Consider the following 24,079-nt stretch of genomic DNA (forward strand, 5'->3'; position numbering starts at 1 on the left):
GTTAGAAAATGGTCAAAGAATTCTCTAGTCTCCCATCTTTATGTGATGTTTGCGCTGACCTGAAGGCTCAGTGCAAGCATCACATAAAGCCTAACATAGAATTTTGGTTGCCAGGCGAATCACTGAATTATGGTCTAGTATACAAACATAGATTCCTGATGAAATTCCTTAAACAATCAGGAAACTACCACTTAATCATTAGCAGACCACTAAACAATGGAAAGGTTGATGGCAACCTATGACAAAAAGAAAACTACTTAGAAATGGGGTGTGGCTCAGTCACAGAGCACATACTGTGCTGTGCATATAGGAATTTCAGGGTCAGTCCCCAGGATCCCATAAAACACACACACACACACACCAACAACAACATTTACATACATTACAAAATTAATTCAAGGAGGTAACTGTAGATAAACAGTAGCAGCAGATGAACAGTAGCACACTGGGAGCTAGGTAGAAACTGAGTTGCCATGTTAAATTACATAAAGAGTCTAAATTTCTATTTCAAAATGACAAAACTCACAAGAAAAAAGGAAGTTTGATCCATATACACAGGTGGGAAAAAATAAGCAGTAGAGCAAAAACTGTCCCTCAGGAAGTCCTGACATCCATGTTACTGGAAGAAAAAACTATCTTGGCTATTTTTAATACATTCACAAAACTAAAGTAGACACATTCAATGAACTAAAGGAAGATATAAAAGCAATGCCGTCTCTGGTGGTGGGAATGATGTGGATTCAAAGCCCTGTTGACATGTAATTCTGTAAAATAAAAATAAATAAAATCAATGCCTTACCGTATAAAAAATTTCAATAAATGAAGAAATTATTGAAATATACAAATAAATAGAAATTCTGGAGTTGAGATCAGTAAAAATTGAAATAAAGTTTACACTAGAGTGTTCATCTGCACATTCAAGCTGTTACATATATGGTGAAAAATAGAGAATAGGAGTAATATTTGCAATAATGAAAAGAGTAAAATTATGTTTATAAGGGAAATATCTTGACAAATAGAATATTTATTATATTAATTTGATTAACCACACTTACATATGAATGTTCATAAAAGGTAAATAAATATATAGTAATAAAATCAGTGATTTGAATTATGAGTCCTCTGCTTTTTGGTTTTGCAGCTTTTTATTTTTATTTTTAATTTTTTATGCATTTATTTATTTATTTCCTTTTGTTGCCCTTGTTGTTTATTGTTGTTGTTATTGATGTCATCCTTGTTGGATAGGACAGAGAGAAATGGAGAGAGGAGAAGAAGACACACAGGGGGAAAGAAAGATAGACACCTGCAGACCTGCATCACCGCCTGTGAGGCAACTCCCCTATAGGTGGGGAGCTGGGGGCTTGAACCGTGATCCTTATGCTGGTTCTTGCACTTTGTGCCACATGTGCAGTGTTGTAGCTTTTTATATCGTAGTTATGAACATAAAATTTCTCAAATTACTTTAAACAATGTTTACCGTATTGATCCTGCCATTGTTCTGCGTGCTGCTGTGTTAATTTTTTTTTTATTATTACTATTGTTACTGGGGCTTTACTGGCCCAAGGTGACTTTTCTCAAGTAGAAAGAAGGAAACTGAGATAGACAGAAAGAAAGACACTACAGCACAGCTGGACTTGAAACTTGGCCATGACCATTACAAAGAAAGAGCACTATCCAAGTGAGTGATTGATCTTGCCGACTTGCCAGTGTTTCTCTTATGTTAGATCCCATCAAACTGCACCCGGATTAAAAGAATGCAGTTTAAAAATTTATGTTTTCATATTTGAGTCATCCAAATCATCAAATGTGAGAGAAAACACAGATCATCTATGGGTTAAAAAAGTGGTAAGGAAATGGAAATGCCAGGCTTCACTCCATTCAGAATCAAGAGATAACTATTTATTTTGATGAACAATTCATAGGCCTTTCAGACAAACCCAAATAAATTAGTTGTGAGAGATGATTGATTTGACAGGCCAAGTGTGGGCAAGAGTTTGGCATAAAGATTCTAAAGAGAACAGAAAAATTTCAAAGGAAAACTTTTGTTTATGACAGTGATTTAGCTAATAAAAGTAGAAGTTGTTTAATGCCAGCTGTTTCTTCATTCGTCAAAAAATTTTTTTATGTGAACTATGATGATTGACATTAATGCTCACACTACTCACTTGAGAACATTTATGTATTCTTGGTGGACTGATTTAAGTAGGCAAACATATCTCAAGAAAATGGCAACTTGCAAATAGGATAGGAATTATTTTTCATGTTGAATATTCTATAAAGGGAATTTAGATACACAGTTGCTTGCCAGAATACAGTTTGATATTGAATGTAATAAGCGATTCACCAAATTGTTCAACTAGACTCCTGGGGTCCCAGGCAGAGGCAACTTCTATTAGGTTCAGTTGACTTTTCACTCCATAGTTAAGATATTCATAGCAGTTGCAGATACTACCATGATGCCAACCTGACGCCCCCCAGGCAGACAATCTCACCAATGTACCCTGGAACCCTATCTCTCTGGAGCCCTGCCCACTAGGGAAAGATGGAGACAGACTGGGATTATGGATCGACCTGTCAATGCCCATGTCCAGTGGAGAAGCAATTATAGAAGCCAGACCTTCCAACTTCTGCACCCCATAATGATCCTGGATCCATACTCCAGGAGGGATAAAGAATAGGGAAGCTTCAAATGGAGAGTAGGGATACAGAACTCTGGTGGTGGCAATTGTGTGGAATTGTACCCCTCTTGTCCTATGGTTTTGTTGATATTTTCTATTTTTATTTTATAAATAAATCAATTTTTTAAAAAGGAGATTCACAGCAGCAGTTATAAACAGGGGATTGCAATTTTGGGTAGTATCACCGGGGAAAAGAAAGAAAAGGAAAAGAGAAATGTGTTCTCTTATATTGAGGAAACACAATTAGGAGTCTAATCTTGCCAAACGATTACATAATTGGCAGTCAAAAGGACTGCAAAATTTCTAAGACCCAAAAGTCAGAGTCATAGGTAAGACATCTTTCACATGCAAACTCCAGCCCCAGGATCATGACAACAAAAGTTCCTGTTGTTTTGTTTTTCCCAGTCGTTATTTGTAACTGTGCAAGAAGCATGATTCCCGATTGACTTGTTTCGGGGTGAAACCAAAAAGCAGGTGGGAGCAATAGTGTGATTCTGCAAGCTTTCAGAAAGTTACATCTTCCCTTCTTATCTTGGAGCAGAGAACTGCTTTCCGAAGTGATGTGAACATACACCAGACCTCTTCTTCACTTTGAAGTGCTGGCCTTTCCCAGCAGTTCTGACTGGTCTTCAGGGGGGAGTGGAATTCTCTAAGCCTGTTGCCTGATGGAGCATTGAGTGTGACTGGTGTACAGCTGGTTTTCAGAGTAGAAACTGAATCCAGAGACAATTCTCTCCTCTGAATGCTTAAATGCTCTCTAGACTAGCAATGAAAACAACACAAGCATACATATAGACATATAGACTTTTCTGTTTCCCTGAGGGTTTAGCTCCAGAAGAAACAAGGGATAGCAACTGGGTATGGTGTGAACTGACTTTAGGAATACCACACTATCTGGTACCCTCATTCTTCTCTTGGTTATTTATCGCCCGTCAAATGGAGGAACAGGGGCATTGAGTTATCACTTAGCAGCGCATGTTATCAATAATAAAAAAATCTGCAAAACTGTCTGAGTATTCTCTGTAAGAATAAAAGAATATTTGACAGATTTTTCTCATTCTTAGGGTTGAATAATGCAAAATATATTTTCATAACTCAGCACTCTGTAAATTGCATTTCCACGTGGCTATACATGTATGACAAATAAAAATGAAGGGATTAAAGTTTTATTTGTGCATGAATGGATGAGGGAATTCTTTTCTAGTATGTTGATGGTTACTGCAATTTTGTGCTTTGTAAGTAGCATTTAAAGTTTTTGAAGAGGACTAGGGGAAACAATTTTCTAAACAGATCATTTAATTATATTGGAGGACACTTCTGTCTTTTACTAGTTACGATAATTATTTTATTTGCCTCCAGGGTTAATGCTGGGGCTTGGTGCCTGCACTATGAATCCACTGCTCCTGGAGTCCATTTTCCCCATTTTGTTGCCCTTGTTGTTAGCCTTGTTGTTGTCGTTATCATTATTGTTGCCATTGCTGTTGTTGTAGGATAGGGTAGAGAGAAATGTAGAGAGAAGGGGAAGACAGAGAGGGGGAGAGAAAGATAGACACCTGCAGACCTGCTTCACCTGCTTCACCTGCTTCACTCCCCCTGCAGGTGGGGAACCTGGGCCTCTAACTGGCATGCTTTTGCCAGTCTTTGAGCTTCGCCGTATGTGCGCCTAACCTGCTGCGGTACAGCCCGACCCCCGAGAATCTTAAACTATCATTCAGATCATGCCACTCCTTCACTCAAAACCTTCTGATGGCTTCTTGGTCGCTCAGAAAATAACTTGTTGAGTTATTATTACTCTGAATGACTTATATAATCCACTTCTGAAACCTCACATAGTTTTCCTCGTCCATACATAACCTCTCTCACCTCTTTTATAATAAAATACCAGTTTATGGGTGCTGGGCTGTGGCACAGCCGGTTAAGCGCAGGTAGCAGAAAGCGCATAGACCAGCATCAGGATCCTGGTTTGAGCCTTCTCCGCCTCCCCGCTCCACCTGCCGGGGGTTCGCTTTGCAGGAGGTGAAGCAGGTCTGCAGGTGTCCATCTCTCTCCCCCTCTCTGTCTTCCCACCTCTCTCCATTTCTCTCTGTCCTATCCAGCAACAATGACAACAATAACAACAACATTAATAATAACAACAATGACGATAGACAACAAGGGCAACAAAAGGGAAAAAATAAAAAAAAGTAAAATATACCAGTTTACTACATTTCAGACATATGACCTTTTTGCTATTGAGCCCACAGATTAAATCTACTTCTATAGATGCAAATGGCCTTTACAGACAGTTTCCTCCAACTAAAAACTTTCTCTAGAAAACTTTATGATTTGCTCTTTCATTGCTTTGATTTTTTTTCTCACATATGCCACTTTTTCATAGTATATCCCTAAAAGTTTCTACACACACACACATACATACACACACACACACACACACACACACACACACTGTTTATTAACCATCTTCCCATCAGAAACTAGTTTTCCTGAGGTAAATTATATTAATTTCTTGGGTTTCCTGTTCTCCCAGGCAATTAGAAAACTATTCAATAGAATCATTGCTAAAAAATTGTGTTTAGAATTTTTTTGCTATAAAATTTTTTCAAAATAAATAGTTGAGGGGATTGGGTAGTGGCACACCCTGGTGACAATGAAAATAAGTAAATAATTGAAAATCATTCAAATTCCTGCTATGTTATTCACTTCCCGATCCTGATTGGACATTTTTTTTTTTGACAGAATGTGAGAGACAGATCGAAAAAGAGAGAAGGAAAGAGGCAGAGAGAAGGAGAGGTACTATTGCATTGCTCCAGTGCTTGCGAAACTTCTCCACTGCAGGTCCCCATTTATAGAGGGGAAACTTGACAAATAATGAGTGAAGTGATGCAGCGGGCATCTCTCTCTCTCTCTTTCCTCTCTCTCTCTTTTACCCTCCCTCCCTCCCACTCCCTTTCAATTTCTTTCTGTTCTATAAAATAAATAATTAAAGTTTAATTAAAAGGTCAGAAATGGTAAACTGGGTAACTTCTTCACATCCTACCAACTGCTAACACATAGATAAGTGTACAATTGTTTCTGTCATAATTTGTATTCAAAATGGATAGATATAGAGGATACTAAAATGAACACATTATTTCCACAGTATGAATCTTTCCCATGTTTTACTATTTATGATAACATGAGGCATTCGTCCAACTTGCTCTGTGTCCCTCATTAAAGACAAGACCTACTTTTATTTTGGACGAAAGATGAAAGTTGGTAGAAATCAAAGTAAAGAAAGGAAGAATGAGAAGAAGACAAGAGACAGCTTAGAAGGGTTTCCATAGTTTTTAATCTCATCAAGAAAAGATACCATTTTTAGGGTGGGGTGGTGACATCCCTAATTAGGTGCACATATTACCATGCCCAAGGACACAAGTTCAAGCTCCTAGTCCCCACCTGCTGGAAAATTTTGTGATCCTTAAAGCAGTGCTGCAAGTTGCTGTCTCTGTATATGTCTTTCTGTCTCACACTATGTCCCCTTCACCTCTCAATTTCTCTCAGTCCTATTAAATACTAAAAAAAAACAAAGCATTAAAATCTTAAAAATATATTTTAAATAATATTAAAAGGAAAATATATTATTTAAAGGGCTTTAATTTCCCATCTCAGGCATGTGAGTTTAGGAAGCTGTTGGCCTCACCAGTTGCAGAAAAAAAACTTTCTGTTCCAGGAATCAGAATAATAGGGACTTAGGGCTACAAGTCTTAAAACAGAAAAAAAAAAACAACTTTTAAAAATTAAATAATTACAATGTACTTTTCTCAAGGAGATGGAAATAATTGTCATGTCATATTAATTTGAAGGCTATACATACTGTTGACATAATTCACTTCATCTGTAACTTTAGAGCATCTGTCTAATGGGATGCAGTACATTAGTTTTGTTACTTGGCTTAAGGGCCATACTAATCACGCTCTGTGATTTCACTCTTCGTCTCCCTCTTTCTCTTCTGAAATGGGAGAGGCATAGAACTGTATCATAGTCTTCACTACTCTACTTTCACTTTTCAAACACCTGCTCACCTTCCCTGCCTGCCTTTGCACACTGACCTTGTGCTAATTCCACAGCAGATCCTGCTGCTTGCCCTTCAGATAGACAGTTCTGTGCTGTCTGCTTCTTGATTTGTGATCAGCCTTCCTCGTCACTTACTCTCTCTTCCCAGATCCCATCTTGACTTCATTCCTGTCTTATGTAAACTCTCTGGGTAAGTGTTGGTGAGATGCTAATTTGGGAAACATGCCTTGCAATCTGTGGAGCAACAAGAACAGCTGGTGCTGCTGCTGTTCAGTTTTTCTTGGCAGATGGACACAGAGCGAATTACAATGGGGAAATTTGCCTCAGCCTTGATTGTGATTGCCACAGAAACATTGCATTTGCCACTTAATCTCTGTCTCTTCTACCACTGCAATACCATGGCTTACTCTTTCCATGCATTCCCTTCAAGTAATGGTTCAGAGTTTTCTATGTGGTTTTTGCTCTACCCTTCATACTCAGTATTTTTCTGAATGAACACTTAACACTGTAAGAGAAATACATTTGGTTACAGTTGAACACTTTGAAGCGCACATTAAGTAAATGTTATTTTGTGTTCCCAATGATTTTAGGTCAATACTGCCTTTGCTTGTCTATCTTTTATAATGCATTTTAGTGAGTATCTGCTCAGAATATAAATATATATGTATATATCTATAACAAAATATCACCTAGAGTGAGCGACATTTATTTCTTACACTTGTGAAGACTGAGAGATCCAAGATGAAGACCAGCTCCCACTACACTTCCTGTTTTGCAGAAAGCCGTCTTCTCATTCTATATTTATATGGCAAAAAGAGCACACTCGGATGTCTCTTCCTCTTCTAATGATGCCACTCTTCTGATCACAGGAGCTCCATCTTTATAATCTGACCTCGCCTTAGTATTTCTGAGACCCCACCAATACTATCATATTCTGGGGCTTTGGCCTTCAGTGTGTCAGTTTTAGAGGGATTAAAAACTTTTATTCAGTAACAGTAGGTTTTGATTTCTGTACACAGAAATACTAGTTAGTGTGGCCTGAACTACTGACACTGTAGTGACATTAGAATATACCTATGGGGGCCTGGGCTATAGTGCAGCAGGTTAAGAGCACGTGGCGTAAAGCACAAGGACTGGCATAAGGAGCCCGGTTCAAGCCCCTGGCTCCCTGTCTGCAGGGGAGTCGCTTCACAGGCGATGAAGCAGGTCTTCAGGTGTCTTTCTCTCCCCCTCTCTGTCTTCTCCTCCTCTCTCTATTTCTCTCTGTCCTATCTAACAATGACGACATCAGTAACAACAGTAAAACAACAAGGGCAACAAAAGGGAAAAAAAAAAAGCAAATAAAAAAAAGTAAAAAAAAAAAAAGAAAGAATATATTTATGACTCCCAATTTACTACACTTAACCCAGAGTCAACATTTGACAATCACACTGTTTTCTTTGATTATAGTTCACTTTTTCTCCTGTCACCAGGATTTGGCTGCTCTGTGCAGAACTTTCATATAGAATAAGAATAATAGATAGAAAGAGAGAGGAGAGAGAGAGAGATAAAGAGAGAGAGAGAAAGAGAGAGAGAGAGAGAGACCTTATCTCTGAAGCTTCCTCCAGTGTTGTGGTAGTGTGGGGCATGGGGTGTGGGTAGATGGTGGGAGGGTAGCTTCAAAGCTGGCTTGTGTGCATGGGAGGGCAAGAATTCTCCCTGGTAAATTAATCTGATAAAGAAGTATCACCCTATCTTTCAAGTGGCACATCAATTTGAATGTGGATAGATGAGTCCCACTGTTCTACAATCTTATCACAGTGACATCTAAAATATTTTTTATAACACCACTGAAGCAGCCTCTGAAGCCCAATTTCTTATTTTATTTATTAATTTATGGAAAAGAAAGACTCAAAGAGAGAGGAGAGACATACCATAACACCATTCCATGGAGCTTCCCTGGTCCATAGTGTTGCAATGTGACACTAGAACTAAAGCTGGGACCTCATGCAAAGCAAGACTAGTGCTCTAGGGAGCTATCTCCCAAATACTCATTACTCATTCTAGATGGCTTATTAGACAGTTAATTTGACTAATGATATTAGAGACCTTTCCTTTTGCTTATGTGCTACTCATATATCATTGTTGTTGAATATTTCTGTGTATACATTTTATTCATATTTTATCAGGTAACTTGTCTTATTATTGCCAAGAGTTCTGAATACCAGTCCTTTATTAGATATGTGACATATAATAATATTGTCTGAGTCTATGCCTTTCCTTTCTTTCAGTAATTTTTATTATAATGTGATTCAAGAGAGATTTAAAAGTCATATGATTACAGGGATTTATAAGGTATAGGATGGTGTCTTGACTGGGAAAATTTTAATATGCTATCAGTATTTCCTTTGATGGCTAGTGCTTCCTTGTATCCAATAGGACATCTTTGCTAACCTCAAGAGTTACAAAAGGTCACAGAAGTTTTGATCCTTAAACTTTGCTTTTGTTCTTAAATTTTGTAGTTTGAGGTCTTCATTGTGATTCGCGATCCATCTGTCTCTAGTGTATGTCTTGCATACTGGGTGGTAAAATCTCGATTCATTATTTGTATCTGTATGTTCATCTGCTCCAACACTGTTTGAAGGATTTAGGCTCTGTTATTATGATATTGAAAGTAGAAATCTTCAAACCTGAGAGTAGAAAGTGACATTAATATTAAAATGAAAAGAAAATTTAGATTGAGACAAAAGATAAATAGAAGGAGAGAGAGGCAGAAAGATACAGAGAAAGAGAAAAATCTATGTGAAAAAGAATACAGCTCCAAAGCTTCTTGTCTGTGGGAGCAGAGCTCCAAGCAGGTCCTGCACGTAACAAAGCAGCAGACTGTTTTAGTGAGCGATTTCATGGGACTCCCCACAAAGAGTAAAACACTAATTATTTTAGTAGAGGGAACCTAAAGATAGTTTGTGTGATGTAGTTCTAATTAAATTTATCTCTATTTTCTAAAAAAAAAAAGTAAAGACATTTTCTTTTTTCTTTCTCTCTTAACTTTCGTTCTTTTTTTTTGCCTCCTGGGTCTCAGTGCCTGCACTAAGAATCCACTGCTCCTGGTGACCATCATTTTCCCATTATTGTTGTTATTGCTGTTGTTGTTGTTGGATAGAACAGAGAGAAATCGAGAGAGGAGGGGAAGATAGAGAAGGGGAGAGAAAGAGGGACTCCGGCAGACCTGCTTCACTGCTTGTGAAGTGACCTTTCTGACATTTTAAATGATCATTATTTATTTAATGGATAGAGACAGTCAGAGATCGAGAGGAAAAAGAATAATAGGGAGATAGAGAGACACCTGCAACACTTCTTCACCACTTGAAAAACTTTCCCGCTGCAGGTGGGGACCAGGGGCTTAAATCCAGATCCCTGTGCATTGTAACATGTGCACTCAACCAGGTGCGCCAACACCTGGCCCCAAGACATTTTTCTTACATTACATCCCATTTAGAATAATCACAAATGAGAAGCAAACATTCTTCATTGTTATAGATTACCCAGTAGTGCACAAAATATGGTTCATACATTTATTCATTGGACCTTTATGCTGAATTATGTTCAATTTTCCCAAATATTTTATTTATTTATTTATTTATTTATTTATTTATTTATTATATTTCAGTGAGAAAGATACATAGAAAATGTTGAAAAGAGAGAAAAACTAGAAAACTCTCTTTTGGCTTATGGTAGTGCTGGGAATTGAAATTGGGATCTTAGGGCCTCAGGCGTAAAAGTCTTTGTGCATAACCATGATACTATCTCTTCAGCCCCTCTCTCCACGTTTTAAGAAAAAACGTATTGCTAATTTACATGTAACTTCTAGAAATGTCATTGCCGGGGCCACAACTGGTTGAGCGCACATGTTACAATGTGCAAGGACCCATGTTTGAGGCCTGGTCCCCATCTTCAGGGGGAATGTTTCAGGAGTGCTGAAGCAATGCTTCAGGTCTCTCTCTCTCTCTCTTTCTCTATCCCCCTTCCCTCTTGATTTCTGACTGTCTCTATCCAATAGATAAGTAAATAAAAATAATTTTTAAAAATTTAAAAAACAAATGCCATTGCCTTATTGTAGGGTTTGTAATAATTTTCCTCAGGTTTTTGCTAGTATAGCTATCAGTTCTGGAATGAAAATACTTAATATTGACTTTGATCAAATAGAAAGCAATTTTACTATGTGAGTTAGTTTATTTTAACAATTTCATTAATATAATAGTGATAGAAGGTTTATATTTTCCATAGCCATGAAGTGAAGCTATTGTCTATGCTAATGTTTTGCATTGTATCTTGTCACTATGATAGAATTATTTTCACTTTGTTTCAATCACAGATTACTTATATGTTAAATTATTGCATACAATATTCTGTTTTGTTGTTGTTGTTGGATGACTAACTTGATTTGTTGCCATTTTGAAGTGGATAAGCTCTGAGCATACACAATAGTAATAAGAACCCAGCAGATGACCTGCTAAGATATTTAACTCTGTTCTTTAAATAATCAAAGAGTGCAGCAGACCTGGGGGGTTTATTTAGGCCTTTCTTATATGGTAGAGATGTAATGCACACAAAATCTATTTTTAATTCTGCCTTATGCAGCCTCACAGCAAGATGTCACACATGCAAATGAGTTTGAGGGAAAAAAATGACAAAATCTGATAGTTTAATTTAAGCAGCATTGAAATGTGAGTTAATTTTGCATTTAAAGCCATATTAACAAAATAATTACTCTAAACTTATGTTTTGCATTTAGATATTCGATTGAAATGATTAAAACTTGTACAGTATGCAATGTAGTTTCCAATACACAGTATGTATTTTTTAGTTATTTTTTTCTTTATTGGAGGATTAGTGGTATACAGTCAACAGTAAAAATACAGTAGTTTGAACATGTGTAATATTTTGCAGTTTTCCACATAACAATTTAACCCCCACTAGGTCCCCCTCTGCCATCATGTTCCAGGACCTGAACCCTCCCTGCCACCCCAGAGTCCTTTATTTTGGTGCAATACACCAAATCACAGTAAATGTTAAATAAGTAATATTATAATTGTCACATTTAAAAGAGAGGCAGAAGAGGAGCATGGATTTATGTTTTAGGGTTGTCAATAGAAGATACATGATATTTCTAGGAATTTCGAGAATAACAACATTAATTATTAAGTGGAATTATTGGTAAACTACAACTGTAAAATGAACATGACTAAGAGTACAAAGCTAAAATAATATTAGTCATTCGGCTATGATAGCAAGTATGCAGGAAAAATGAATTTATCAAACCCTCATTTAATCTCTTTAGGCTTTATTTGTTTATTTGTTTGTTTATTTTTACCAGAGCACTACTCAGCTCTGGTTTAAGGTGATACAGGGGATTGAATCTGGGACTTTGCAGCGTCAGGCATGAGAGTCTCTCTGCATAATCATTATGCTATCAACTCCCAATCTCTCTTTAGGCTTTACATCAGACTTCTTGGTGCAGAGTCCAGGCTACTTTTTTTCCTCATATTTTTTATCCTGTGGGAATTATGCATTACTTTGGAGAAACCCAGTTCCTGTGCTTTGGATAGAACTGTTCTCACCTGTCTTCCCCCAACTGTGTACGTTCATAAAGAAAGGCAAATCAGGGTATCCTATTTTCTCCAGCAACAATCATTGATTCAACATTTGGCATATACGTCCTATTACCTCTAAACACATGCAATTTGAGCTTTTCTCCTACTTCATTAGCTGTGCAATGATCATTTGCTAGTTCATTTAAGTAGGATTTGCTGGGTTACAGTGATTAATGGACAGTGTCTTAAATAAAAATGAAAGAAATTATTCTATTCAGAAAGTGATACTGATTGATGACTATGCTTTCCAAGCACAGACAGGGTGGGAATTTTAGACACACTATGTAACAGCCTTTCTTTATGTTAGTTTTAAACTGTACTGCTGGTCTTACCCACCTATTGTAGCCATTGCTTCAGGAATTTAAACAATGTCTTTCATGGTATTCTTTTACTGGTCTACTCCTCAGATCATATACCTAATCTTAAATGGAGTATTTTTTTTTCTAGCCCCTATTCCATCTATTGTTCAACAGGAGAGCTGCTTCCAAATTTTACACAAAGAAATGTTTACATGCCATATTGGAATATTTTAAGGTATGTGTAAATGTATGTTTGCAAACATGTGTGTATTATTGGGAGGTGCTAGATACTTTTGAAGACTAAAATAAGAAGGGCTATGGATTCAACATTATGGTTATGCAAAAAGCTTTCATGCCTGAGGCTACAAAGTCCCAGGTTCGGACCTATAGGTAGGTAGAGGTTACATAGGCTCCTATGCTGAATATGGGCCCCAGATCAAATTGATGAGGTTAATAGTCAACAATAATGCACACTTTTCCTATATTTGGGAGCTACTCTCTGCCCTGATCCAGCTTTCTGGTCCTTTTTCCAGCCATGATATCATCTCCCCAGACAATAACCTGGGTCCACCTGCATATCAGATGTCAGGCTCAGGTAAAAACTAATAAAGTCACGGGGCCTTTGGAGTATACACCTAAAATAGACCTACTAGCTATTTCCAAAACGGAGACCTCAAATCTTCATCTGCAATATTCCAGCCTTTAGGTTCATGGTTAATCAACAATTTGTATGGCTTTGTATGTTTACTCTCTTTTCTACCACTAGGTTCCAGATGCTACCATGATGCTAACCGGACTTACCTGGGCCAATGACCCCACCAATGTGTCCTGGAGCCCCGCTTCCCCAGAACCCTGCCCCCCCTAGGGAAAGACAGAGGCAGGCTGGAAGTATGGATCTACCTGCCAAAGCCCATGTTCAGCAGGGAAGCAATTACAGAAACCAGACCTTCCCCCTTCTCCATCCCATAATGATCCTGGGTCCATACTCCCAGAGGGTTAAAGATTAGGAAAGCTATCAGGGGAGGGGATGGGATATGGAGCTCTGATGGTGGGATTGTATCCCTCTTATCCTATGGTTTTGTCAGTGTTTCCATTTTATAAATAAATAAATTAAAACAAAAACCAAAGAAGTCCCATGTTCAGTCCCAGCATTATCATAAACCAGGGCTAAACAGTGTTCTTGGTCTTTCTCTTTGTATTTTTCCCTCTCCCTCTCCCTCTCCCTCTCCCTCTCCCTCTCCATCTCCCATTCCCTCTTTCTCTCCCTCTCCCTCTTTTTCTCCCTCTCCCTCTCCATCTCCCATTCCCTCTTTCTCTCCCTCTCCCTCTTTTTCTCCCTCTCCCTCTTTCTCTCCCTCTCCTTCTCCTTCCTTTCCTTTCCCTCTCCTTCCCTCCTTCCTCCTGCCTCCCTCCTTCCTTCTCCCTCTCTTTTTCCCTCCTTCCCTCTCCTTCTCTTTCTCCCTCCCTCCCTTCCTCTCTCTCTCCCCCTCCTTTCCTCTCTCCTCTCCCTTTCTCCCTCTCCCTCTCTCTGTTCCACTCTCTCAAATAAAATAAATACAAAATTTAAAATGAAAGAAAGTTAAAACCATAAGCAAAAATAAAAGAATAAATAGCAAGAAGCAATCTTTGTCTCTGGAAGTAAGACTGGGAACAGCACAAAATTAGAACAGAAATGGTAAGCACTGTTTAAGAAAAGACAGACAATTATGGGACATATTTAATAATATGTGTACATGGAGGGAGTGCAGTTAAGTGTAAGTCTCTAGGTTTACCAAGGAAGGTAGAATCTATATACATATTGGGAATTTGAGAAGTGGGGAGAGGAGTTAGGAGCGGCAGAGTGGTGAAAAGAAGTTACAATTAGAGAACAAATAGGTTGTTCAATTTAGTCTAAGAATGGGGCCAGGTGGTGGCACACCTGGTTGAGCTTACACCTTACAAGGCGCAAGGACCTGGGTTTGAGCCCCCAGTCTCCACCTGTAGGGGGAAAGCTTTGCAGGTGGTGAAGCAGGGTTGCAGGTATCTTCCTCTTCCCTCTTGATATCTGGCTGTCTCTATCCAATAAATAAATAAAGATAATATTTTTAAATTTTAGTTTAAGATTGAAGAAGATAAAGAATGTCTTTTTTTTTTGTTCAGGAGATCAAGGAACCATTTTTATAATTTAAAATAATCCATGTAGCAAAGAGGAGTTTCTTAGAGCTGAAGTAGACACACATGTCTATAGCATCTTCAACTCCCTCTTTTGAGCCTTTTAGAGAAATGCCACACCTTAGTAACTCAGCAGATGGCTGTGGAGAAAGAAGCCAGGTTAGTATTTGAAAGATTGACAAGCTGTCTGCGGAGAAAGAAGATTGCAAAGATTAGAAGAGGAGGAAGAAACAAAAATGAGCAAGTCTGAGTACACAACCCTACATCCTATCAGAGCAGTTCCCCATTCCAGCTAGATTCCATTTGTCTTGTGTGAATTGGATAGCAGTAGTTTTCTCCAATAACTCCACAAGTTCCTCTTTGCTGCACAATCAGCATGTTCCAGACCTGCCAAATCTGTGATACTAAGGAGACTAAACTGTTGACTTGCTTTCTCTTAAAACTTTAAAATAATAATACCTTAGTCTATTTGTGAAATAACATAGTTTAGATTTTGATGCATTGTCATATATGTCTATTGTGAATACTTTCTCCTAGCCTTTTGTTTTTCTTTTGCCAAACATGTATTTTAGAATAGCAAACATTTTCAAGCTTGCAGTCAAATTGACCATTTTTATGGGATTTGCCTTTTCTTTTGGTCATATTTAGAGATATTTTCCTACCAGATGACCAGAGATTTTCTATAGAAGTCTTATACTCTTAGCAATTGCATATGTATTTAACATCCATTTAGTGTGTGTGTGTGTGTGTGTGTGTGTGTGTGTGTTTTTCTGTCTGTGTATGTGCATGGTTTGTGGTGAAGGGTGATTTAAAAATTTTCTTTATGGATATAAAGTTACCATTTGATGAAAGAAGAAATATAGGAAATGAATACCAAATAAAGTCTAGAGTAACTAGAAGCCTAGATTAATTTCTGGAATTTTAAAATATTTATTTGCCAGAATTATGACACTCATGCTTATTTCATTTCCAATTATTTTTAAAATGAGCGAGTAAGGGTCACACTGACAGGGAGTCTCAATGCACAAAATTTCATAATCTTAATTCATTGTTGAGTTAGTTAATATGGAAAATTTAGGTAAATGAAACTTTGTTTATTCTAGGATGCTAAGTAATAAAAATGCTACTTATAATACTCCGCCATCTTTTAACTATTGGTTTCTTAAAAAATAAGTCTACCTTCTAATAAGAACCTGAATTAGCATATTTTTTCAGTTATAAATTCTGTTTAAATCATGAAGTATTATATAATAAAATTTTGAGGAAAAGGACAAGTGACCATATGTATCCATGTTTCTTCTCTGTGTAGTCTTCTATCTTGATATTTAAATATTCCTTCTGTAGACACTTCCAGCCTGCCTACTTGGAGAAGTCCCTTTACATAATCTTAAAGGAAGAATGCACAAAGCACATTTTTTTTTTGTTTCCTGTTGCCCTAGATTTTTTTTTTTTTTTAAATTTCTCCTTTATTCTTGAACAATAGGTTCATCCAAATAGAATTCATGGTTGACGGTTGTTTTCTTTCAACACTTCAGAAATAATACGATGCAGATGGTTTTTGTTATGTACTTTTGTTGATTTTGTGTCATTGCCTTTCATTGTTCTTTTCCCCACAAATTTTGAATCTTAAAATAAAAAAAAAAAAAAGGAGGAAGCAAGGAGGACTATCAGGACAGTTCACCTGGGTAGTATGCCTGCCTAAGGACACAATCTTCCTCAGGTAGGCGGCAAGAAGTGACTGCAGAAGGAATCTTATTCTACTCTCTTCAAGAATTTTTGTGGGACCTTGATGGAAATTTTATTAAATCTATATATGACTCTGAATAGAATAGTTATTTTGATGATGTTAAATCTTTCACTCCATGAACATGGGATATTTTTCCTTTCCTTTGAATCTTTTTCTATCTCTTGAATAGTGACTTTTAAGCTTCAGTTTACAATTTTTCACTTACTTTGTTAGCATTACATGAGTTATTGATTTGCCAGAGGAAGAGAGGACAGGGAAGAAAACATACTAGCTGAGATGTGAGATGGCAGTTTTTTTCCTACAAGGGGGGAATGGGGGCTTGAACCCATGTTCGTGCACATTGTAACGTGTGTAATCAACTGGATGTAACACCACCAGCCCCTATATTATTTTTCTTTACAAAAGCTTCATCATTTTGGGTTTTTTCCAAACAGAGAGAGAAAGAAAGAGAGACAGAAGTAAACATCCCACAGCATAGAAATTTCCTCCATTGCTGAGGGACTTGACCTGGGTCACGCACAGGGCAAAGTAAGCACTCTCCCAGGGAAGCCAAGCTTAAAGTATGGAAATTAATATTGAATTCTGGTTGGACATATCCCTATCAAAGGCCTTGGGACACTTCAAATAATAAAAATCACGTATTCCGATGAATCACAGTGGCCTCTTTGTTCTGTGTGGTAGCACCCAAGGGACAAGAAGATAGAGACTTTGCTCCTCTTGTCAGAATGCTTTATATCTTAAATGCAACCCTGATTTCAAACTTGGGTTCCTTTGTTCTTAAAAATTACATTATATATATATTTTTCCCCTAGTTTATGAAAGCAGAAGTAGACAAGAGCATGCAGGGAATACTCCCACCACTTCATCTGCACTATTACAGTCTTTAGGTCCATGATTGTTCAACAATTTGTTTGGCTTTGTATGTTAACTCTCTTTTCAGCCACCAGGTTCCCAATGCTGACCAGACTCCCTGGACAGACGACCCCATCAATGTGTACTGGAGGTCCACTTCCTCAGAGCCCCACCCTACTAGGAAAAGAGAGAGACAGACTGGGAGTGTGGATCGACCAGTCAACGCCCATGTTCAGCGGGGAAGCAATTACAGAAGCCAGACCTTCCACCCTCTGCAACCCACAACGACCCTGGATCCATACCCCCAGAGAGATAAGAGAATGGGAAGGCTATGAGGGGAGGGGGTGGGATGTGGAGATTGGGTTATGGGAATTGTGCGGAATTGTACCCCTCTCATTCTATGGTTTTGTTAATGTCTCCTTTCTTAAATAAATAAATAAATACATTATGGAGAGTCGGGCAGTAGTGCAGTGGGTTAAGCACATGTGGACATGTGGTGGAAAGCACAAGGACCTGGATTCTGGTTCAAGGATTCTGGTTCAAGCCCCCGGCTCCCCACCTACAGGGGAGTCACTTCACAGGTGGTGAAGCAGGTCTGCAGGTGTCTATCTTTCTCTCCCCCTCTCTGTCTTCCCCCCCTCTCCATTTCTCTCTGTCCTAACAACGATGACATCAATAACAACAACAACAATAACTACAACAACAGTGTAAAACAACAAGGGCAACAAAAGAAAAAATAAATAAATATAAAAAAATTTAAAAAATATATAAAAAAATTTTAAAAATTGCATTATGAGAGAGGGGGCAGTCAGAGGGTGGTGCATGCTGTTGAGTGCACATGTTACAATGCTCAAAGAACTGGGTTCAAGGCCCTGGTTCCCACTTACAGGGGGATGCTTCATGAGAAGTGAAGCAAATACTTCAGATGTTTCTCTCTCTTCTTGTCACTTCACTCTCAATTCCTCTCTATCCTATTAAATCAAGAAGAAAAGAGGGGAAAAATAGCTGCTGAGATTGGTGGATTCATGTGTAGGTACTAAGCTCCACTGAGAAACCTAAAAAAAAGATATAATAATGGTTCAGATAAGATACTAAAAAAATTACTTGTATATCTCAACAATTACTTCTTATCAGTCATTAAAATCTTATTGCCAAACTCTGGAGAATATGAATCCCTTCATGGTAAAATATTTCTAATCAAAGAAATGAAATATTTGAAATTCTTAGTGGTAATGAACTTGGAATTGTTGAATGCTGTTATGCTGGGTTGGTTTCTACAGGGATTGATAAAGTATTACAGTAGCACAAATTGTTGGCTTCATATTCATAGTTGAAGCATTTTGTTTCATACAGTTTTTCTAGCTCTACTCATTTCTGACAATTAATAATATAAATGGAGTCTGAAATTGGAAAGTTTGAGTTTTGAGATGAAGAACTAATTCAACTTGGTTGCCCACTGGATATAAGTCAAAAGTGGATGAGAGAGAATTATTAAGACTTTTCTTGAACTTTCTAGTGGGAATTGTCTGGAATTCAGTGGATTAGAAGACAGTAATAAACTTAAGAAATACATTTCCAGATCTATTTATTTTAATAACATTTAGTGTATTTTGGCTCTTTTAGTCTTTTATTTAAAATGAATGTGATGAACCAGACCTTTAAGTCCTGTCAGTTCTTAATATTCTGAACTTTCATATGATTAATAATATCAGTCTGCTATTTTCCTGGATTCCTTCATGCTGCTGTGCTCAAATACCTTGTATTTTTTTATTGAGATTTAACTGACAAAGTTATATATATATTTAAGTATTCAACATGATGATCTAATATGCATACACTCTGCTAAGTAATTACCATATTCAGCTTAACTAGTATATTTGTCATCTCACATAGTTATGTTTCTTTGTAAGTCCATGGTCAGAATGTTAAAGGTCTCTTTCATCAGCTAGCAAATGCAATGGTGTATTGTCAACTGGTGTCATCTAGCTGCATAATAGATCTAGCTTACTCCTTCTAACTAATACTGTTCTAGTAACTTCCTCCCCCTCCCTTGGTAGTCATTGTACTTTGAGCTACATCACCTCAGAACCATTAAGATGAATTTTTTTTTAAATAAAAGGATAGAAGGGGGAAGTGACATGAGCATAGGAGAAAAAGGAACTCCTGTTTAATGTAAGTGAAAAAGTAAAATGGAGGAGTCATAAAGGAAAATAGAACAGAAGGTTCATCAAAAAGTTAAAATAGATTTGTCATATGATCCTACAATTCCCCTTGTGATTATCTATCTGAAGGAAGTGAAATCAGCTTCTTGAGGAGATACCTGCACTTCAAAGTTCACTGCAGCATTATTCATAGTAATCAGGCTCTATAAACAGCCTAGGTTCCCTTGACAGATGAATGGATAAAGGAGATGTGATATGTGAAATAAGCCAGATGAAGACCAGTGCTGTCTGATTTCACTTAAACATGGAATCCAAGAAAAAAAAATTGTGTTAGGACACTTGGAGTTTAGCAAATCAATACAAGACATTACATTGTTTTAGGGATATTTTGTTTTTTGAAAATTCTTGGAATTTTACAAAACTCTCCTTTCTCATTTCTGCAGGAATTTTGTAGTTGGATCTGCCAGGTTTTTTTTTTTTTTTTTTCTCTCCAGGGTTATTGCTGGGCTCCGTGCCTGCACCATGAGTCCACCGCTCCTGGAGGCTATCCACCCCCTTTTATTGCCCTTGTTGTTATAGCCTCGTTGTGGTTATTATTATTGCCATTGTTGATGTTGTTCGTTGTTGGATAGGACAGAGAGAAATGGAGAGAGGAGGGGAAGATAGAGAGGGGGAGAGAAAGATAGACACCTGCAGACCCGCTTCACCACCTGCGAAGCGATTCCCCTGCAGGTGGGGAGCCTGTGGCTCAAACCGGGATCCTTATGTTGGTCCTTGAGCTTTGCTCCACATGCGCTTTACCCGCTGTGCTACCGCCCGACCCCTGAATCTGCCAGTTTTTATTTTAGACAAGTAGAGTGACTTGTACTTGGGTTATCCAGCCATTAAATTTTTCCCGGTGAGTTTTGCATGCTTTATTCTATACTACATACAGTGACAAGCAATAGTATATTTTCCATTTGTTTTGTTGTTATTTCCTATCAGCATCTATAATTGTGTGACACACTTACTGATTTAGAGGTAGGATAACATCTCAGGGCCTTTAGTTCTTAACATATCTAAAACACAGATTATTTTTTTTTGGTTCCATTTTATTTGATAGGACAGAGAGAAATTGAGAGGGGAGTGGAGATAGGGAGAGAGAGGAGGCCAGGTGGTGGCGCACCTGGTTTAGTGCACAAGGATATAGGTTCAAGCCCCTGGTCCCCACTTGTAGGAGGGAAGCTTCATGAGTGCTGAAGCAGGGCTGCAGATCTCTCTCTCTCCCTTTCCATCTCCCCTTTCCTTCTCAATTTCTCTCTGTCTCTATTCAACAATTCTTCTAGCGTTTGCCCTTCTTCTGTAGCCAGTCAACAGTGTCAGGTTCAGCCAGATGTAAAGTTTCGAGACCTCCTTTGAATCTGGAGAGGTGGCAGTCGTTGACTATGTGGGTCATAGTCTGTCTGTAGCCGCAGGGGCAGATTGGGTCGTCTCTGGCTCCCCAGCGATGGAACATAGCTGCGCACTGGCCATGGCCTGTTCGATAGCGATTGAGGAGGGCCCAATCATAACATGCTAGGTCAAAGCCGGGTTGACGCTTGCAGGGGTCTGTGATGAGGTGTTTGTTCTTGACCTCAGCTGACTGCCAACTCTGTTTCCAAGAGACTGGAACAGAGAAGTTCAGTGTAGGCATAGGGGACCAGATTGGGTGACGAGACGTCAAGCGTTGGACAGGGTGGGCGAAGATATCCGCGTATATTGGCAGGTCCGGTTGAGCGTAGACGTGGGAAATGAACTTAGATGATGCTGCCTCCCGACGAATATCTGGCGGGGCGATGTTGCTAAGAACTGGCAGCCATGGAACCGGGGTGGAACGGATGGGTCCAGAAATGATCCTCATGGAGGAATATAATTTGGAATCGACCAAGTGGACATGGGGGCTACGGAACCATCCTGGGGCACAGTATTCTGCAGTGGAATAGCATAATGCCAGAGATGATGATTGTAGTGTGGAAGCGCTCGCGCCCCATGAGGAGCTGGCCAGTCTTGCAATGATGTTATTCCTCGCGCCCACCTTTGCTGCAGTTTTTATGAGATGTTCGTGAAATGACATAGTGCGATCGAGAGTAACGCCAAGATAGACTGTCTGGGCTTCATGCCGGATTCTCGTATTGCCAAGCTGCACATTAAGCTCACGCGAGGCCGAGGCATTGTGTAGATGGAAAACAGATGATACCGTTTTTGCAGTGCTAGGGATTAGTCGCCATTTTTTACAGTAATCAGATATCAGAGACATGTCTTTCGTGAGTGTTTCCTCGAAGATGTCAAACTTTGATGCCTGAGTTGCATAGCAGATGTCATCGGCGTAGATGAACTTTCTTGAAGAAGTTTCTGGGAGGTCATTGATGTAAATATTAAATAGTGTAGGAGCCCGAAGAGAGCCCTGGGGGATGCATTGGATCGACCTTCCCGTGGTGCATCTCATGAGTACCCATTCATTGGGGAAACTGAGGATCCTTCCTAGCCGACTGAATCCACATGGATCCCAGTCACTTTCAAAGCCAGCAACAAGCAGCTCCTGACAGCTTTCAAGCTGTTGGTCCTGCTCTTCGAGTCCTCCAACTTAATGTTGAGGGGCTGTCCTTTGCCAAACGTGTTCTTATTGGTCAATTGGCGATACAGCATCAGGCAGATGTTATCTGCCTACAAGAAACACATATAGCAGTCGATGAAGCTGCTCAATTCACCATCAGTGGATTCGATTTAATATGTTATTCAACAATAAAATAAGTAAATTAAACATTAAAGAGAGAGAGAGAGGGAGGAGAAAGATAGACACCTGCAGATCTCCTTCACCCCTCATGAAATGTCTCCACTGCAAGTGGGGAGAGGGGGCTTGAACCCTTATCCTTATGCTTAGTACCGGGTATGCCACTGCCTGGTCCTCAATAGATACTATTTTTATTTATTTATTCATAAAATTGAAATATTGACAAGACCATAGGATAAGAGGGGTACAATTTCACACAATTCCACCGCCAGAACTCCATATCCTATCCCCTCCCCAATAGCTTTCCTATTCTTTATTCCTCTGGGATTACAGACCCAGGATCATTATGGGGTGCAGAAAGTCTGTCTTCTGTCATTGCTTCCCCGCTGATACTATTTTTAAGTCCACAAGGATCATTTACCAAGACAGACCATTTGTTTGAGACAATTTCTGCACAATGGTTGTGCAAAAAGATTTTCATGCCAGAGGCTCTGAGGTTGCATAGTCAATCCCCAGCATCACCATAAGCCAGAGCTGAGCAGTATCTGTTCATAAACAAACTGATACATACACATATAAATAAATAAATATACACATATATTTAAAAGTTGCTAAAGAGCAAGGGAGAGAACAGTGTATTGGAGAACAGACTTACATTGCTGAGGTACTGGGTTTGATCTCCACCATCACTATATGACAGAGCTGGCCAGTGCTCTGGTATCATCTATCTATCTATCTATCTATCTATCTATCTATCTATCTATCTATCTATACCTTAAGAAAAGAAGCTGTAGTAAAATCAGACCATTTAACTCATATGTATTATATTCTCTGAACACAATTGTGTTAAATTAGATGTCAAAACCAGATGCATTGACAAGTTATAAATATTGGGAAGTTGACCACTGTAGGAATTCACAATACCTGGGTCAAACTAAATAACAAGGGAAATTAGAAACTTCTTTCTGTGCATATGAACAGTAATATTATATATAATATAAATTATATATATATATATTTGGATGCAACTAAAATAGTGCTTAACAAAAAATTATAGATGTAAATATCTATTCTTATTTAAGAAAGTAAGATGCATTTCAATGATATAAAATCCCACACTAGAGTGATAGAAGAAATGTAGCAAACTAAGTTGTCTCGGAGCATAAGAAAGATAGAAAAATCAAAATAGTAGACTAGCCATCAATGACAAATAATGCATGAGCAATAAGAAAAACCCATAGTCAACAATTTTTTAAAAAAAAAATTTTTTTTTATTAATTTTATTTTTTAGAGAGTTGCAGACACACACACACACACCAGAACACTGCTCAGCTCTGGCTTATGGTGGGGTGGGGGATTGAACCTGGGACTTAGGAGCCTCAGGCATGAGAGTCTATTTGCATAACCATTATGCTGTCTCCCCCACCAACAATTTTTTTTTATTTACTACATTTGTATATCTCTCTTTTCTTTTTCCTTTCTCTCTCTCTCTCTCTTTGACAATGAAAGAAGAAAAAAGAAAGAAAAAAAAAGGAAAGAAACAACACCTAAGCTTCCTGAAGTGTACCAGGGATCAGACCACACACTACCCAAGTGAGCTGTGTCTGGTCCTGCTTTTTTCTTTCCTTTCTTTCTTTCTCTTTCTTTCTTTCTTTCTTCTTTTTTCTTTTCTTTGTTTTTCCTTTTTTTGCAAAGCCAATGCCTCATGCAGGAGTGATTTCACTGCTCCAGGGATAGCTTTTCTTTTCAGAGTGA

Source organism: Erinaceus europaeus, chromosome 14, assembly GCF_950295315.1.
Source record: "Erinaceus europaeus chromosome 14, mEriEur2.1, whole genome shotgun sequence".
NCBI lineage: Eukaryota > Metazoa > Chordata > Mammalia > Eulipotyphla > Erinaceidae > Erinaceus > Erinaceus europaeus.